General features: G+C 44.6%; 1 non-coding gene across 1 annotated transcript; it reads right to left on the bottom strand.

Annotated features, from left to right (window-relative positions):
- Positions 1–12,334: 12,334 nt before the first annotated feature.
- trnav-uac (transfer RNA valine (anticodon UAC)) lies at positions 12,335–12,407 on the bottom strand. The gene has a single exon. It is a non-coding gene; the product is annotated as a tRNA-Val (tRNA).
- Positions 12,408–16,621: the final 4,214 nt, after the last annotated feature.

Raw genomic sequence — 16,621 nt, 5'->3', positions numbered from 1 at the left:
GACAGATGGCGCGAAGCGAGATTGAAAACAAGGTGGGAAGTCAGGTAAAAGGAAATGTAAGAAGTACAAATGCTTCCGAGTAGTTCAGATTAATTATCAAAATTAACATTGACCCAAAGCAGAGGGGACAGCAGAAGCAGTTCCACAAAAAGTTAATGCGGGGTCACTGAGAGAGCAAAGTCAGAGAGCAATACACAGCCAGCGCCTCACAATCAATCTGGCGAGCCTTGATGACACTGAGATGCTGAATCCCCATAGCGCTTGGTCTGCCTTCCAGGCCTCTATAACCAGTGCCTGTGAAGAGCCACTTCGTCACTCAACCAAAAAACACCAGGACTGGTTAATGAAAATGATCAGGAGATCGAGGAACTAATAAATTGCAAGCGCAATACATTTCTGAGCATCAAGCAACAGCCCATCTCGAGAGCTGCAAAACAACATTACAGATCGCTCAAGGCTCAGGTTCATCAAAAAACCCATGACAAAATGAACAGTTGATGGATGGAGAAAGCACAGGAGATGCAACAACAGGTCGACAGCCACGATATGCGTGGATTCTTCCCTGCAGTCAAGGCCACCTACGGTCCAAATTCCGAAGGCTCCAACCCAGTCCTGGCCAAGAACGAGGAAACACTCATCAAGGACACCGAGGCTGTCAGGGCCCGATGGAAGGGCCACTTTGAAGATCTCATCAATCGAGACTCTACCCGTTATCCGAGTGTTCTCGATTACATTCCGCAGCATGCAACGCACCATCAACTCAATGAAACTCCACCTTGCACGAGGTAAGCAAAACCTTAAAGCAGCTGAAGAATAATAAGGCTACGGATGCGGAAGGAATCCGTGCTGAGGCGCTAATATATGGTGCAGAGATGCTCTTCGCGCGGATACATGTGTGTTAGTGACATATGGCGCGAAGAGAGATTGAAAAGCAGGTGGGAATCAGGTAAAAGTAAATGTAAGAAGCACAAATGCTTCCGAGCTGTTAAAAAGCATTCACGAAGGAGCTGACAGAAAGCAATAAGCAGCTTTCTGTCGCTCTGTGATTAAAGAGAGAGCCACATGTTATATTGCTCTGGCCTTACCAGTCTGAAAATGTCTGATTTCGGATGCGAAGCGGAGTAATGCCTGATTAGTCATTGGAAGGGAGACTTCCTGCAAATATCAGATGTTGTCGACTTTTGCTGTCACCGCAGGCTGCTCGCAACATTCACACTGCTGTCAAACAAACAACAAGCTGTGCGCTTCTCCCTGCTGCATTCAGTTTCTCTCCCACCCTCTCCCTTTATTTTTCCAAATCTTTGCTCGTCATCCTCCTGCTGCCATTGATCGACAAGGGGGTCCACACACAACTAAACAAAAACACAGCAACAAAATAACCGAGCAATTCAGCACACCCAAACCTGTAAGTCCTTGGCATGCAAAGCATCCTAGATCAAACCGGCCGCTTCTGTCCTTGGCCGAAACAATCCAGTACCGACCGCTGCTGTCCCTGGCGGAAGGGACCCAGTTCCTGCCGATGCTGTCCCTGGCCGAAAGCCCACCGCCTAATCAGATCCATGATCAAAATTAACACTGACCCAATGCAGAGGCGACAGCAGAAGCAGTTCAACAAAAAGTTAAAGCGGGGGCACTTAGAGAGCAAGGTAAGAGAGCCATATACAGCCAGCGCCTCACAACCAATCTGGCGTGCCTTGATGACACTGAGATGCTGAATACACATCGTGCTTCGTCTGCCCTCCAGGCCTCGAAACCAGTGCCTGTGAAGGGACACTTCGTCACTCAAGCAAAAAACACCAGGACTGAAGAATGAAAATGATCAGGAGATCGAAGAACTAATACATTGCAATGAAGTACATTTCTGAGCATCAATCAACAGCCCAACTCGAGAGCTGCAAAACAACATTACAGATGGCTCAAGGCTCAGGTTCAGCAAAAAACCCGGAACCAAAAGAACAGTTGATGGATGGAGAAAGCACAGGAGATGCAACAACAGGTCGACAGCCACGATATGCGTGGATTCTTCCCTGCAGTCAAGGCCACCTACGGTCCAAATTCCGAAGGCTCCAACCCAGTCCTGGCCAAGAACGAGTAAACACTCATCAAGGACACCGAGACTGTCAGCGCCCGAAGGAAGGGGCACTTTGAAGAACTCCTCAATCAAGACCCTGCCCGTTGCTCGAGTGTTCTCGATTACATTCTGCAGCATGCAACGCACCATCAACTCAGTGAAACTCCAACGTTCACGAGGTAAGCAAAACCATGAAGCAGCTTAAGAATAAAAAGGCTAAGGGTGCGGATGGAATCCGTGCTGAGGGGCTAAAATATGGTGGAGAGGCGCTGTTAGCGCGGATACATGACCTCATCTCTCTCATCTGGAGAGAGGAGAGCATGCCTGGAGGTCTGACAGATGCAGTGACTGTGACCATTTTTAAAACGGGAGAAAGTCCGACTGTGGCAACGACAGTGGAATCTCCCTCCTTTCATCCACTGGCAAAGTTGTCGCTCGAGTTCTCTTCAATCATCTTCTCACTGTGGCCGAGGAGCTCCTCGAGGTATCACAATCCGGATTTCGACCCCTACGGAGCACAATCGACATGATCTTTGCAGCGCGCCAGTTGCCGGAAAAATGCAGAGAGCAACTTCAACCCTTAAACATGGCCTTTTTCGAACTTACAAAACTTTCACTATTTTACACTGTCAACCGTGAGGCTCTATGGAGCATCCTCCTCCGTTTCGGATGTCCCCAAAAGTTTGTCAACATCCTTCACTAGCTTCACGATAACACGCAGGCGGAGATCCTTACCAATGGATCCATTACAGCCGCAATGCACGTCCGCACCGGGGTCAAACAGGGCTGCGTAATCGCTCCAACCCTCTTTTCAATCTTCTTCGCCCCCATGCTCAACCTCACAATCAACAAGCTCCCCGCTGGAGTGCAATTAAACCACCAACCAGTGGGAAGCTGGTTAAACTATGCTGCATCCAGGCCAGGTCCAAGATCACCCCAACCACTGTCATTCAACTGCAGGATGTGGACGACGCCTGCGACCGTGCACATTCAGAGGCTAAACTCCAGGATATATTCAATGTATTCACTGAGGCATATTGAAGCATGCGCCTTACGATTAACATCCGTAAGACAAAGGTCCTTCACCAGCCAGGCATCGCCACACAGCACTGCACTCCAATCATCAAGGTCCACGGCGTGGCACTGGACAACGTGGACCATTTCCCATATCTCGTGAGCCTCAAAGGGAGACCTTGATGTGGAGATTCAGCATCGCCTTCAGTTTACCAGCGCAGCCTTCGGGTGCCTGCAGAAAAGAGTGCTTGAAGACCAGGCCCTCAAATCTACCATCAAACTCATGGTCTACAGAGCAGCAGTAATTCCCGCCCTCCTATATGGCTCAGAGGCATGGACGATGTACAGCAGGCACCTGATGCCGCTGGAGATATTTCACCAACGATGTCGCCACAAAATCCTGCAAATATCCTGGGAGCACAGGCACACCAACGTCAGTGTCCTCGACCAGGCTAACTTCCCCAGTATGGAAGCACTGACCACACTCGATCAGCTTTGCATGACAGATACAAGACTTCCGAAGCAAATGCTTTATGCGGAGCTCCTTCACGGTAAACGAGCCAAAGGAGGACAGCGGAAACGTTATAAGGACACCCTCCAAGCCTCGCTAGTATAGTGCGACTTCTCCACTGACACTTGGGAGACCCTGGCCACAGACCGCCCGAGGTGGACAAAGTCCATCCGGGATTGAGCTCTTCGAATCTCAACGTAAAGAGCATGAAGGGGCCAAGTGCAGGCAGCAGAAGAAGCGCACGGCAAACCAGCCCCACCGAACACTTCCCTCGATGAATGTCTGTCCCACCTTTGGCTCTCGTATCGGACTGTTCAGCCATCAAATAACTCACTTTTGGAGTGGAAGCAAGTCCTCCTCGATTCTGAGGGACTGTTGATTGATTGAGATCAATCTGAAACATTGCTCTACAACTGCCGCATCGCAGCTCATTTCTGCAACAAGGTCTGGATAGGTCTGATTAGTACTTCGATAGGCGACTTAATACGAGGTATGCTAGGCTAGGAAGTTGTCACTGCCTTTATTCAGCATTCAATTTGCTGCGCTTTCAATAACTCTCTCTCTCTCTCTCGCTCTCCAATCGGCAAAGATCTGATTTGTACAGAGCAATGGAGGCTCGGGTTTATAGTTTTTGCGGGTGTTAGCGAGAGATGGCTCGAAGAGAGATAGAAAGGAAGATTGTAAGGCAGGGAAAAGGAAATGTAAGAAGTACAAATGCTTCCAAGCTGTTTGATCGCATTCAGCTGTTTGATAGCATTCTTGTATCAGCAGACAGAAAGCTATAAGCAGCTATCTGTGGCTCTCTCAGTAAAAAGAGAGACAGCGGTAGATATGTACGGCCATACTACTCTGAAAAATGTTGATCTCATCAGTTCTCGAATAGGATGCAGAGTAAGGCCTGGTTAGTACTGAGAAGGGAGACCACCTGGGAATACCAGGTGCAGTGGCAATGAGCTTCCGCCACAGGCTGCTCATGGTTCTGAAGACACACTGCCGTTAAGCCATCAACAACATTTTTGCAGCTCTCTCTCTCAGTTTCCTTTCACCATTTCTTTCCTGCAGATTCTCCTGCTGCTATACAAATGCAAGGGAGTCAACGCAGGGGGCGAAAGAATGCAGAAAAACAAAATGAGATCGCAAAAAAACACATGCTGGCGGAGGGGCACCAGGACGCAGCAGCAGAGAGGAGAGACAAGGTGCATCGGATTCTGGGAGGGACAAATAGGTACAGAACAAAGAATAATGTAGGAAGAGCATAAATTCAATGCAGGTAAAAAGCAAAGCTAACTAACATGCTGCTTGAATGCATGTGTGTTAAAAACGAGCTTGACGAGTTGCAGGTGCCACTTGCACATGGGGATCTAAAATGTGGCTATTACAGAGATATGGCTTAAAAATTGATAGGATTGGAAATTAAACAATCGTGGCGATTTGGGGGCGGTGGAAGTTTTTTTGGGGTGATGTCAGATTTGGGGATTGGAAGATTTGCGGGAGAGCGATATTCGGGGGTGTGAGATTTCGAAGTTGGCGAGAGTGAGATTTGCGAGTGAATGAATGAGTGATTTGGGGGTGAGTGAGGGATTGGTGAAACTCAGGTACTTTTGTAGCTTGAGGCAAGGCAATGAAGGGGATAGTAGGGCTTTGTAGATTTTTTGTATGAGAGGAGAGCAGCAAGAGGTGTTGACAACTTAAGAAAAATGGTGAAACGGAAATTGAGTGCTGATTACTTGCATGCATGCATCGAATGAGGAAATGAAATGAAGAACAGTCGTATGTCCATTTAAGTCAAGCTTATGCCAACGTCCACACTAGTCTGAAAACGCGTGACTTCGTCTGATCTCGAAAACTAAGCAGAATCAGACGGGGTGAGTAATTGGATGGGACACTGCATGGGAATATCAGATGCAGTCGGCTATTGCTGTCACCAGATGCTGCTCATGGTTCTGCATGCACATTGACCTTAATCCATGCATAACCGTTCTGCTGCTCTCTCTCTCACATTCCTTTTGTGTAATTTCTTCTGCTGCGACACAAATGTATGGGGGTCGATGCAGAATAACAAAATAAAATAGCAAAAAACCACATGCTGGCAGAGGGGCAAAAGAGAAGAACGCAAGGTGCTTCGAAACCTGGGAGGGATAAATAGAAACAGAACAACGAATAATAATGCAGGAAAAAAGCAAAGTCTGCTGAAATGCAGGTATTAATGTGATGAATGTTACAAATCAGATTGTCGTGTTGAAGGCGTCACTTGCCACATGCGGTTACGAAATGTGGCAAAACTGAGACCTGGATTAAAAAAGGGTAGGATTTGAAATTCAACAATCTTGGTGTATTGGGTTGGTGCAAAGCTTTTTGCGGGAGGAGAGATTTGGGGATGGGAAGATTTGGTGGGTGAGCGATTTGAGCTGTTGAGAGATTTCGAGTTTGGCGAGCGTGAGGTTTGGGGGTGAGCGAGGGATTGTTGAAAGCCATGTAGTTTTGAAGCTTGAGGCAAGGCAGTGAAGGAGGTAGGGCTTCTATTTTGTTTTTGTGCGAGGCAGAGCAGCAAAAGGTGGGTGTGGCGGAAGGAAAAAGCTGAAAGGAAAATTGAGTGCTGATTACTTTATGAATGCATAGAATGAGAAAAAGAAATGAAGAACAGCCGCATGTCCGTTTAAGTAATGAGAAAGCGAACGTCTTGATGATTCTGGACAGAATAGTGTGAAAAAACCCGATCTCTTTTGATCTTAGAAACTGAACAAAGTCAGGCCTGGAAAGTATTTGGATGGGTGAGCGCGTGGGAATACCATGTGCAGTAAGATTTTTTTGGCGCCACAGACCGCTCATGGTTCTGCACACACACTGCCGTTAATCCATCAACAACCTTTTGGCTGCTCGCTCTCTCACTTTCCTGACACCATTTCTTTCCTGCACTTTCTGCTGCTGCTACACAAATGCAAGTGGGTAGATGCAGGGTGTGAAAGACTGCAGAACAATAAATTATAGCAGCAAAAGTCCACATGCCGGCGGAGGGGCACCAGGATGCTGCAGCAGAGAGAAGAGACAAGATGCATCGAATCCTGTAGGGACAAACAGCAATAGAACAAAGAATGGTGTAGGAAGGGCATCATTTCAATGCAGGAAGAAAGCAAAGCCACCTAGCATTCTACTGGAATTCATGTGTGTTAATGTGAGGAGTGTTGCAAATGAGATTGGTGAATTGCAGTCGCCACTAGCCACATGGGATTCTGAAAAAGTGGGAAACAACAGCAAATGGAGAGCTGAATGAAGTCAGCAACAACCTTGACTAATAGGAAAAGCCTAGTACACGTGATATTAAGAATCCACTACAAGTATAAATGAGACCATTCCCTACTTTGGTGCAGAAATGAGCTCCGAGGTGGTAGTTACTGCGCAATGTCTGACTTTGATCTCGGATGGTTTGTATAACAAGGACTTACTAGTTTGTGTGTGTTGTTTTGCCCGGTTATTTAGTTGGTGTATTTTTTGTTGTGTTTTGTCTAGTTGTGTGTGGAACCCCTTGATTGACGATGGCAGCAAAGATTTGGAAAAATAAGAGGACAGGGTAAGAGAGAAATTGAATGCAGGAGGGAGAAGTGAAGAGTTTGTTGATTGTTTGATGGCAGTGGGAACGTTGCGAGCGGCCTGTGGTGGCAACAATTGTCTACAGCACCTGGTATTCCCAGTCGGTCTCCCTTCCAAGTCATAACCAGGCCTTACTCTGCTTCACATCTGAAATTAGACTTTTTCAGACTGGTGTGGCAGTAGGTATCGAACAGCTGTCCCTCTCTTTGCACATAGAGCGACAGGCAGCAGCTTATTGCTTTCTGTCAACTCAGACTTGAATGCAATCGAACAGCTCGCAAGCATTTGTACTTCTTACGTTTCCTTTTACCTGCTTTCCCTCCTTGTTTTTTGGCTATCTTCGCGCCATCTCTCGCCAGCAAAGAGAAAGTATACGCCCGAGCCTCCATTGCAACTACAAATCAGGCCTGGGCCTATGAGAGAGAGAGAGAGAGAGAGAGAGAGAGAGAGAGAGAGAGAGTGAATGATAGGGAGAGCGAGAGCGAAAGAGAGATTTGTTGAATGCGCAGGATTGAACTTCAAATGGAATGCTGAATGAAGGCAGCGACAACCTCCATTAATTGGAAAAGCCTCGTCCACCTGGTATTAAGACTCCTAGCCATGTACTAATCAGACCTGTCCCTACTTTGTTGCAGAAATAAGCTACGCTGTGTTAATTATAGCACAATTTCTCAGTTTGATCGTGGATGCATTCGATGACAAGGACTTATTGGTTAGTATGTGTTGTTTTGCTCGGTTACTTTGCTGCTGTGTTTTTTTTTGGTTTTGTGTGGACCCACTTGACTTTCTATGGCAGCAGAAGAATGGACAGCAACGATTTGGAAAAACAAGGAGGGGTGAGAGAGAAATTGCATTAAGGGTGGATTGATTGACGCCCGTGTGAATATTGTGAGCAGCCTGTGGTGGCAGCAAAAGTCTACAGCACATTGAATTCACAGTCCGCTTTACTTCCAAAGACTTACCAGGCTTTAGTCTGCCTCACCTCAAAGATTAGACTTTTTCAAACTGGCATGGCCGTAGTTATATTACAGCTGTCTCTCTCTTTACTCAAAGAGCGACAGAAAGCAGCTTATTGATTTCTGTCAGCTCATATATGAAAGCTAGCAAACATCTGAATAGAAAAAAGGAAACATATAAACAAAAAAAATAGGTTCAGGAGTAGGCCACTCGGCTCTTCGAGCCTGCACCACCATTCACTAAGATCATGGCAGAACATTCACCTCAGTACCCTTTTCTGCTTTCTCTCCATCCCCCTTGATCCCTTTAGGCGTCAGCGCCATATCTAAATCCCGCTTGAATATATGCAATGAACTGGCATCAACAAGTCTCTGTGGCAGGGAATTTCAGAGGTTGACAACTCTCTTAGTGAAGAAGATTCTCCATAATCTCAGTCCTAATCCTTAGCCTTCGACGATATCCCCTGGTTCTGGACTTCACCAACATCGGGAACATACTTCCTGCACCTAACCTGTCCAGTCCAGTCAGATTTTTATGCGTATCTATGAGATCCCCTCTCATCCTTCTAAACCCCAGTGAATACAAGCCCAGTCGATACAGTTTCTCCTCGTAAGTCAGCCCTGCCATTCCAGGAATAAGTCTGATGAACCTTCGCTGCACTCCCTCATAGCAAGAATGTCCTTTCTCAGGTTAGGAGAGCAAAACTGAATACAATATTCCAGGTGAGGCCTCACTAAGGCCCTATGCAACTGCAGTAAAAATGCCCTGCTCCAATACTCAAATCACTTAGCTATGAAGGCCGCCATACCATTTGCCTTCTTCACCATCTGCTTAACCTGCATGCCAACTTGCAATGACTGATGTACCTTGATACACAGGTTTCGCTGCACCTTCTCTTTTGCTAATCTGCCGCCATTCAGATAACATTCTGCCCTCGTGTTTTAGCCATCAAAGTGGATAACCTCACATTTATCCACATAATACTGCATCTGCCATGCGATTGCCCGTTCACCAAACCTGTCCAATTCATACTTCAGCCTTTTAGCATCCTCCTCACAGCTCCCACTACAATCCAGCTTGGTATCATCTGCAAACTTGGAGATATTACACTAAATTCCCTCATCCAAACCATGAATGTATCTTGTACATAGTTGGGATCCAACACTGAGCACTACTGAACTGCACTGATCACTGCCTGCCATTAATGAAAACGACACATTTATCGCAACTTCCTGCTTCCTTCCTTCAAACCATTTCTCTGTCCACGTCAATACATTACCCTCAATACCATGTGCTTTAATTTTGCACTTCAATCTCTTGTTTGGGATCCTGACAAAATCATTTTGAAAATACAAATACACCACATCCACTGGTTCTCCCTTGTCCACGCTACGAGTTACATCCTCAAAAAATTCTAGAAGATTTGTCAAGCAGGATTTCCCTTTGATACATCCTGCTGACTTGGACCGATCCCGTTACTGCTTTTCAAATGTGGTGCTATTTTAACTTTAATAATTGATTGCAACATTTTCAACCACTACTGATGTCAGGTGAACCGGTCGATAATTACCCATTTTCTCTCTCCCTCCTTTCTTAAAAAGTGGTCAATCGTATCATTCAAAAGGGAGTTGGATATGTATCTGAAGGAAAATAAATTCACGTCTGTGGTAAACGACAGTGTAGTGGGACTTGCTGATGGTTGGGATGGGCTCCACCGGCCGATGGACTTCGTCCGTGCTGTAACCATTCCATTATTATGTGATTATATCAGTTCGTGGCGCATTTAATAGTGCGGATGGAAGCAGAATATTGCAAAGCGTCGTGGCTTGAGTCGGCACAACGAGAGGCATCTGATCAGTAGATAAGGGTGCGTGAAAATTCGGGTTTAGTGACTTTAAAAGCATCATTTTTGTTTTTAGAAGTCTCGGTCAGAGAACTGTTTGGGAAAGGAATTTTTTGCGGAAAGGGACTCAGCATTTAATCTTCTTTCTGGCTGTTGGCAGCACATTTATTTTCGATGCTATTCTTCCAGAATGTATATTTTCTTTGCTGTTTCACAATAACCAGTCTCTTGGTCTACAGTCGATCTCTCTGTTTTCCGAGTCCCATGTACATGTTACCAACAATGATCATGATGAAGTAAGTCACTAAAGCACATTGTCTAAAACGCTTCATGGTTTAAGAGATAAATTTCAGAGCACAGAAAATTATTCAATGAAGGACTCTCCTTCAGTTAACATTTCTTTAGTTGTGCAAATGAAGATCATCAGTTAATTAATGACGTTTTCCCGTGAAAGCAGGATAACATTTAACCATTATACATGTTATGCATTTCGAAAGACACTGATTTATCAGTAAGTCTGCACGATTTGTTCAGGAAGGGTCGCTTTTGAATCACTTGAATGCATTCTGGAGGAGGTCGCCAGGTGTGTCGACTAATTAGTGCCTATAATTTAGTGTATATGGATTTTATTAATGCATTCGCGAAGATCCCACATAGCAGACTGTTTATGTAAGTAAATCCCATGGGATCCAGGGAGAAGTGTAAAATTGGATCCAAATTTGGCTCAGAGGCAGGAAACAAAGGGTTTGATGGGTATTTCTGTGACTGGAAGGATGTTTCCAATGGGGTTCCGCAGTTTTCAGTGCTAGGTTCATAGATTTGTATGGTATTTATCTATGATCTAAACTTGAATATCGGCGTTATGATTAAGTAGTTTTCAGGTGATACTAAAATAGGCAGTGTGGTTGAAAATGGGGAAGACAGCTGGAGACTGCAGACATATATCAATCAACTGGTAAGGAGGGCAGAAATGTGGTCAATCGAATTTAATCGAGAAACGTATGAGATCATGCATTTGTGGAGGACTAACAAGGAAAGGGAATACACATCAACTGGTAGGACATTGAGAAGTGTATAGGAGCAAAGGAACTGGGATTGCATGTCCACATAGCCCTGAAGGTAGTTGGCCAGTTAGATAAGTTAATTAATAAGGCATACGACATGGTTGCATTTATTGGCAGAGATATGGAACAGAACAGCAAGTGTGGCATGTTAGAACTGTATACATTTCTGGTAATGCCATAGCTGGAGTACTGCGTGCAGTTCTGGTCACCGCATTGAAGGAAGGACTTGATTGCGCTGGAGAGAGTACAGAGGAGATTAACGAAGATGTTGCCGGGATTGGAGCAATTTGCTATGAGGAGAAGATTGGATAGGCTGGGTTTGTTTTCCTTGCAACAGACGAGGCTGATGGGCGACAGCATTAGGTTGTATAAAATTAGGAGGGGCCGAGATATTGTTGAATAAAAGGGCCTAATTCTCATAGTAGAGTGGTCAACAACCAGGGGGCATAAATAAAAGTCTTTAGTGTAAGGGTTAAAGGGGATTTGAAGGGAACATTCTTTATCCAGATGTGGGGGTCTGGAACTCACTGCCTGAAAGTGTGGTTCAGGAAGAAACCCTCAGCAAATTTAAAAATTACTTGGATGTGCATTTGAAATGCCGTAAGGTGCAGGGTTACACACCTAAAACTGGACATATGTTGGCCGGTGCACATACGATGGGCCTAAAAACACTCCTTCCATGATGTAACCTTCTACGATTATATAATTATCGGTTAGCATTACTTTCATGATGAAACGAGGCGATCAGCTCATTAATGGTGAAATAATGTTCGTGGCAGCAGGGCTCGAATTCAAGAACCTGAGATAAAGAGTTTACTATTCGGTGTACGGGGAGCTTTGGCTCGAACCGCGACATTTTGTATCTCAGTGAAGGATGGTGAACCGCTGATGATGCTGCATTCGCCGCTTTCTACCAGCAGCGGCTGATTGGAGAGTGCGGAATCGGAATGTTTGAATTGTCCCGCCCTCACTCACTCTGGAGCTGGGGAAGAGCGATTAGTGTATGGGTTTGTTTGTGGCTTTGATCTTCGAAGCAGCGCGGCAGGATCCTTGAATATTCTCTCACAGCTGAGCTGAATGCACGGAATGTGCAGCTATGAGATCGGGTTTACTCCATGGTCAGGGCTAGAAACGGGAGGGAGTGAGAAACACAGCTCAGAGTTTGCGTGTGCACAGAGGAGCCAACAAATGCAATAACATCTTGAGACACAGCACTCTGTTCATATTTAACCACGAATATGAATTGTTCAATTTGTTCTAATCATTAATTGAACATGTTTGCGAAAAGTTTCCACCCGGTTTCGAACCGGGAACTTTTCGCACGTAAGGCGAAGGTGATAGCCACTACACTATGGAAACGCTGCAGTAGCAGCAGCGTTGGGAACATAACCAGAGTTTTAAGCTCAACAGCTCGACGACACTTCAGGACCTTGCATTATGAGAATAGAATGACAGTGCTATATTTAGCAAATTTTTGAGTGTGGCAGGAATTGATCCCCTGTTTCTCTGTCTTTATACATAGGGACATGAGTGGCCATTCCTCAGCAAGTGGTTAGAATCAGGAATACACTGCTTTAAAGGGCGGTGGAGGCAGATTCAATCTTATCTTTCAAAATGGAGTTGGATAAGTTTCTGAAGGAATAAAATTGCACAGCTGCGGGTAAATGATGGGGGAGTGCCACTCGTTGAGAGGCGGCATGGGTTCGACGGGCCGAATCTGGCTCTTCCGTGCTGTAACCATTCCCTTATTCTGTGATTCTATAAGTTAGTGGCATATTTAATAGTGTGCATGGAAGCAGAATTTTGCAAAGGGACATGGATTGAGTCCGCTGAGCGAGAGACATCTTACTCAGAAGATTCGGGTGTGCGAAAATTCTGGTTTAATGACTTTTAAAAGCATCATTTTTGTTTTGTGAATTTTCTGTCAGAGAAATGTTTGGGATAGGAATTTTTTGCTGAAAGTGACTCAGCATTTAATCATCTTTCTGGCGTCACATTTCTTTTCGATGTTATTCTTCCAGAATGTATATTTTCTCTGCTGTTTCACTATAACCAGTCCCTTGCTCGACAGTCTATCTCACAGCTTCGCCAGTCTCATGTATTGTTACAAGCAATGAGCATTTTGAAGCAGACCACAAAAGCATAGTGTCCAAAATGGTTTATGAGGTAAATTGCAGAGCACAGACAAATTATTCAATTGAAGACTCTCCTTCAGTTAACCTTTCTTTAGTTGTGCAAATGAAGAGCATCAGTTAATTAATGATGTTTTCCCGTGGAAGCAGCATAAAATTTAACTATTATACATTGTCTACATTTCGAAAGGCACTGGTTAATAAGGACAGTCAGCACAATTTGTTAAGGAATGGTGGCGTTTGACTAACTTGTTGCATTTTTGGAGGAGGTCACCAGGTGGGTCGATAAAGCAGTGCGTATGATGTCGTCTTTATGGACTTTATTCATGCTTTCGCTAAGGTCCCACACAGCAGATTGGACATGAAAGTAAAAGCCCATAGGATCAAGGGCGAAGTGGCAAATTGGATCCAAACTTGTCTCAGAGGCAGGAAGCCAAGTGTAATATTTGATGGGTGTTTTTATGAATGGAAGGATGATTCCAGTGCGGTCCCGCTGTCTTCAGAGCTAGTTCCATTGCATTTTATGGTATTTATCAATGATCTAAACTTGAATATAGAAGTTATGATTGAGAGGTTGTCAGTGAAATAAAATAGGCAGTGTGGTTGATAATGAAGACCGAAAGTTGGAGACTGCAGGCAGATATCAATTAACTGATCAGGTGGGCAGAACAATGGCAAATGGTATTTAATACAGAGACGTGCGAGATCGTTGCATTTGTGGAGGGCTAACAAGGAAAGGGAATACACATCAACTGGTAGGACATTGAACATATAGAGGAACAAAGGGAACTGGGATTGCATGTCCACAGATCCCTGAAGGTAGTTGGCCTTTTGGATAAGTTAGTTAAGAAGGCATACGGAATGGCTGCCTTTATTTGCAGAGGCAAGGAACAGAACAGCAAGTGGGATATGCGAGAACTGTATAATATTCAGGTTAGGCCATAGCTGGAGTACTCCGTGCAGTCCTGTTCACCGTATTGAAGGAAGGACATGATTGCGCTGGAGAGGGCATAGAGGAGATTGCTGGGAGTGGAGCAATTTGCTATGAGGAGAAGATTGCATAGGCTGGGTTTCTTTTCCTTGCAACAGAGGATGCTGATGGGCGACAGCATTAAGGTATATAAAATTAAGAGTGGCCAAGATATAGTTGATTAAAAGGGCCTATTTTCCATAGTAGAGAGGTCAACAACCAGGGGGCATAAATTAAAAATAATTAGTATAAGTGTTAATGGGGACTAAAATGGAACATCCTTCATCCAGATATTTGTAGGTGTCTGAAACTCACTGCCTAAAAGTGTGGTGGAGGGAGAAACCCTCATCACATTTAAAAATATTTGAATGTTCATTTGAAATGCCTAAAGGTGCAGGGTTACACCGAAAACTGGACGTTTTTCGGCCGGTGCGGATTCGATGGTTCGAAAATGACTCATTCCAAGCTGTAAAGTTGTATGATTACACAATTATCAGTTAGTGTTATTATCATGATGCAAAACGAGGCGATTGGCTAATTAAAGGTTTTTCCAGTGATAAAATGTTCATTCAATCTGGGGCTCGAATTCATGAAACTGAGATTAAGAGTCTTAAGAGGCTGCTGTTTGGTGTATGCGGAGTTTTTGCTCGCACCGTGGCATTTTGTAGCCCAGTAAAGGGCGGTGAACCACTGATGATGCTGCCTTCGCCACTTTCCTCTGGCAGCGACGGATTGGCGAGTGCGGGCTCGGAATGTTGGGGCTTGTCCCGCCCTCACTCACACTGGAGCTGGGGAAGAGCGATTAGCGTATGGGTTTGTTTGTGGCTTTGATTTTCGATGTGGCGCGGCAGGATCCTTTAATAATCTCTCACAGCTGGATTGAATGCACGGAATGTGCTGCTTTCAGATAGGATTACTCCACCGTCAGTGCTGGAAACTGTAGGGGGTGATAAACACTGTGTAGAGTTTTAGTGTGTGCAGAACTGTACAGAGAAATCAGCAAATGCAACCGCGTCATGAGACACTGCGCTCTGTTGATGTTTAACTACTAATATGATTTGTTCAATTTGTTCTCATCATCAATTGAACACGTTTGCAAAATGTTTCCACGCAGTTTCGAACTGGGGACTTTTCACGTGTAAGGCAAACGTGATAACCACTACACGACGGAAACGCTGTGGTATTAGTAGTGTTGGGAACATAACCAGATCTTTTAGCTCAACAGCTGGACGATAATTCAGGAGCTTGCGTTATGCGAATAGAATGACGGTGCTATGTTAAGCAAATTTTTGAGTGTGGCATGAATTGATCCCGTGATTCTCTGTCTTGATACGTAGGAACAGGAGTGGCCATTCCTCAGCAAGTGGTTATAATCTTGAGTACACTGCTTTAAAGGGCGGTGGATGGAGACTCAATATTATCTTTCAAAATGGTGTTGGATAATTATCCGAAGGAAAAGAAATGACAGCTGCTGGTAAATGACAGGGCGGGTGGGACTAGTTGATATTTGGCATGGACTTGACGGGTGGAATGTTTTTCTTCCGTACTGTTACCATTCCCTTATTCTATTAATCTATAAGTTAGTAGCACATTTAATAGTGTGCATGGAAGCTGAATATGGCAAAGGAATATTGCTTGAATTGGCAGAGCTACAGGCATCTGATTCAGAAGATTCAGCTGCGCGAAAATTACTTTAAAAAGCATCATTTTTGTTTTGTGAAGTTTCGTTCAATTAATGTTTGGGAATTTTTTTTTGTTGAAAGGGACTCAGCATATGATCTTCTTTCTGGATGTTGGCATCATATTTCTTTTCGATGTTATTCTTCCAGAAAGTAAAATATCTTTGCTTTTTCACAATTACCAGTCCCTTGCTCTACAGTCTATCTCACTGTATCCCCAATTTCATGTACTGATACCAGCAATGAACATTTTAAAGCAGACCACTAAAGCACAGTGTCCAAAATGGTTTAAGAGGCACTGGTTAATCAGGACAGTCAGCACAATTTGTTAAGGAATGGTCGCGTTTGATTAACTTGATTGCATTTTTGGAGGAGGTCAACAGGTGGGTCGATAAAGCAGTGCGGATGATGTAGTCTTTATGGATTTTATTAATGCTTTCGCTAATGTCAGCAGACTGGTCATGAAAGTGAAAGCCCATGGGATCAAGGGCGTAGTAGCAAATTGCACCCAAATTTGACTCAGACGCAGAAAGCAAAGGGCAATGTTTGAATGTTGTGATTAGAAGCATGTTTCCAAGTTGTTTCCGCTCTCTTCAGTGGTTGGTCTATTGCTTTTTAGGGTATTTAGCAATGATCTAAACTTGAATATAGGGGTTATGATTCAGAAGTTCTCAGGTGAAAGTAAAATAGGCATGCGGTTGATACTGAAGAAGCAATTTGGAGACTGCAGGCATATATCAATCAACTGGTAAGTGGGCAGAACAGTGGTAAATGGAATTTAATCCAGAGACG

Source organism: Pristiophorus japonicus, unplaced genomic scaffold, assembly GCF_044704955.1.
Source record: "Pristiophorus japonicus isolate sPriJap1 unplaced genomic scaffold, sPriJap1.hap1 HAP1_SCAFFOLD_165, whole genome shotgun sequence".
Lineage (NCBI taxonomy): Eukaryota > Metazoa > Chordata > Chondrichthyes > Pristiophoridae > Pristiophorus > Pristiophorus japonicus.
Note: the sequence above shows the minus strand (reverse complement) of the source record. Positions and strands in the feature narration are given on the sequence as shown.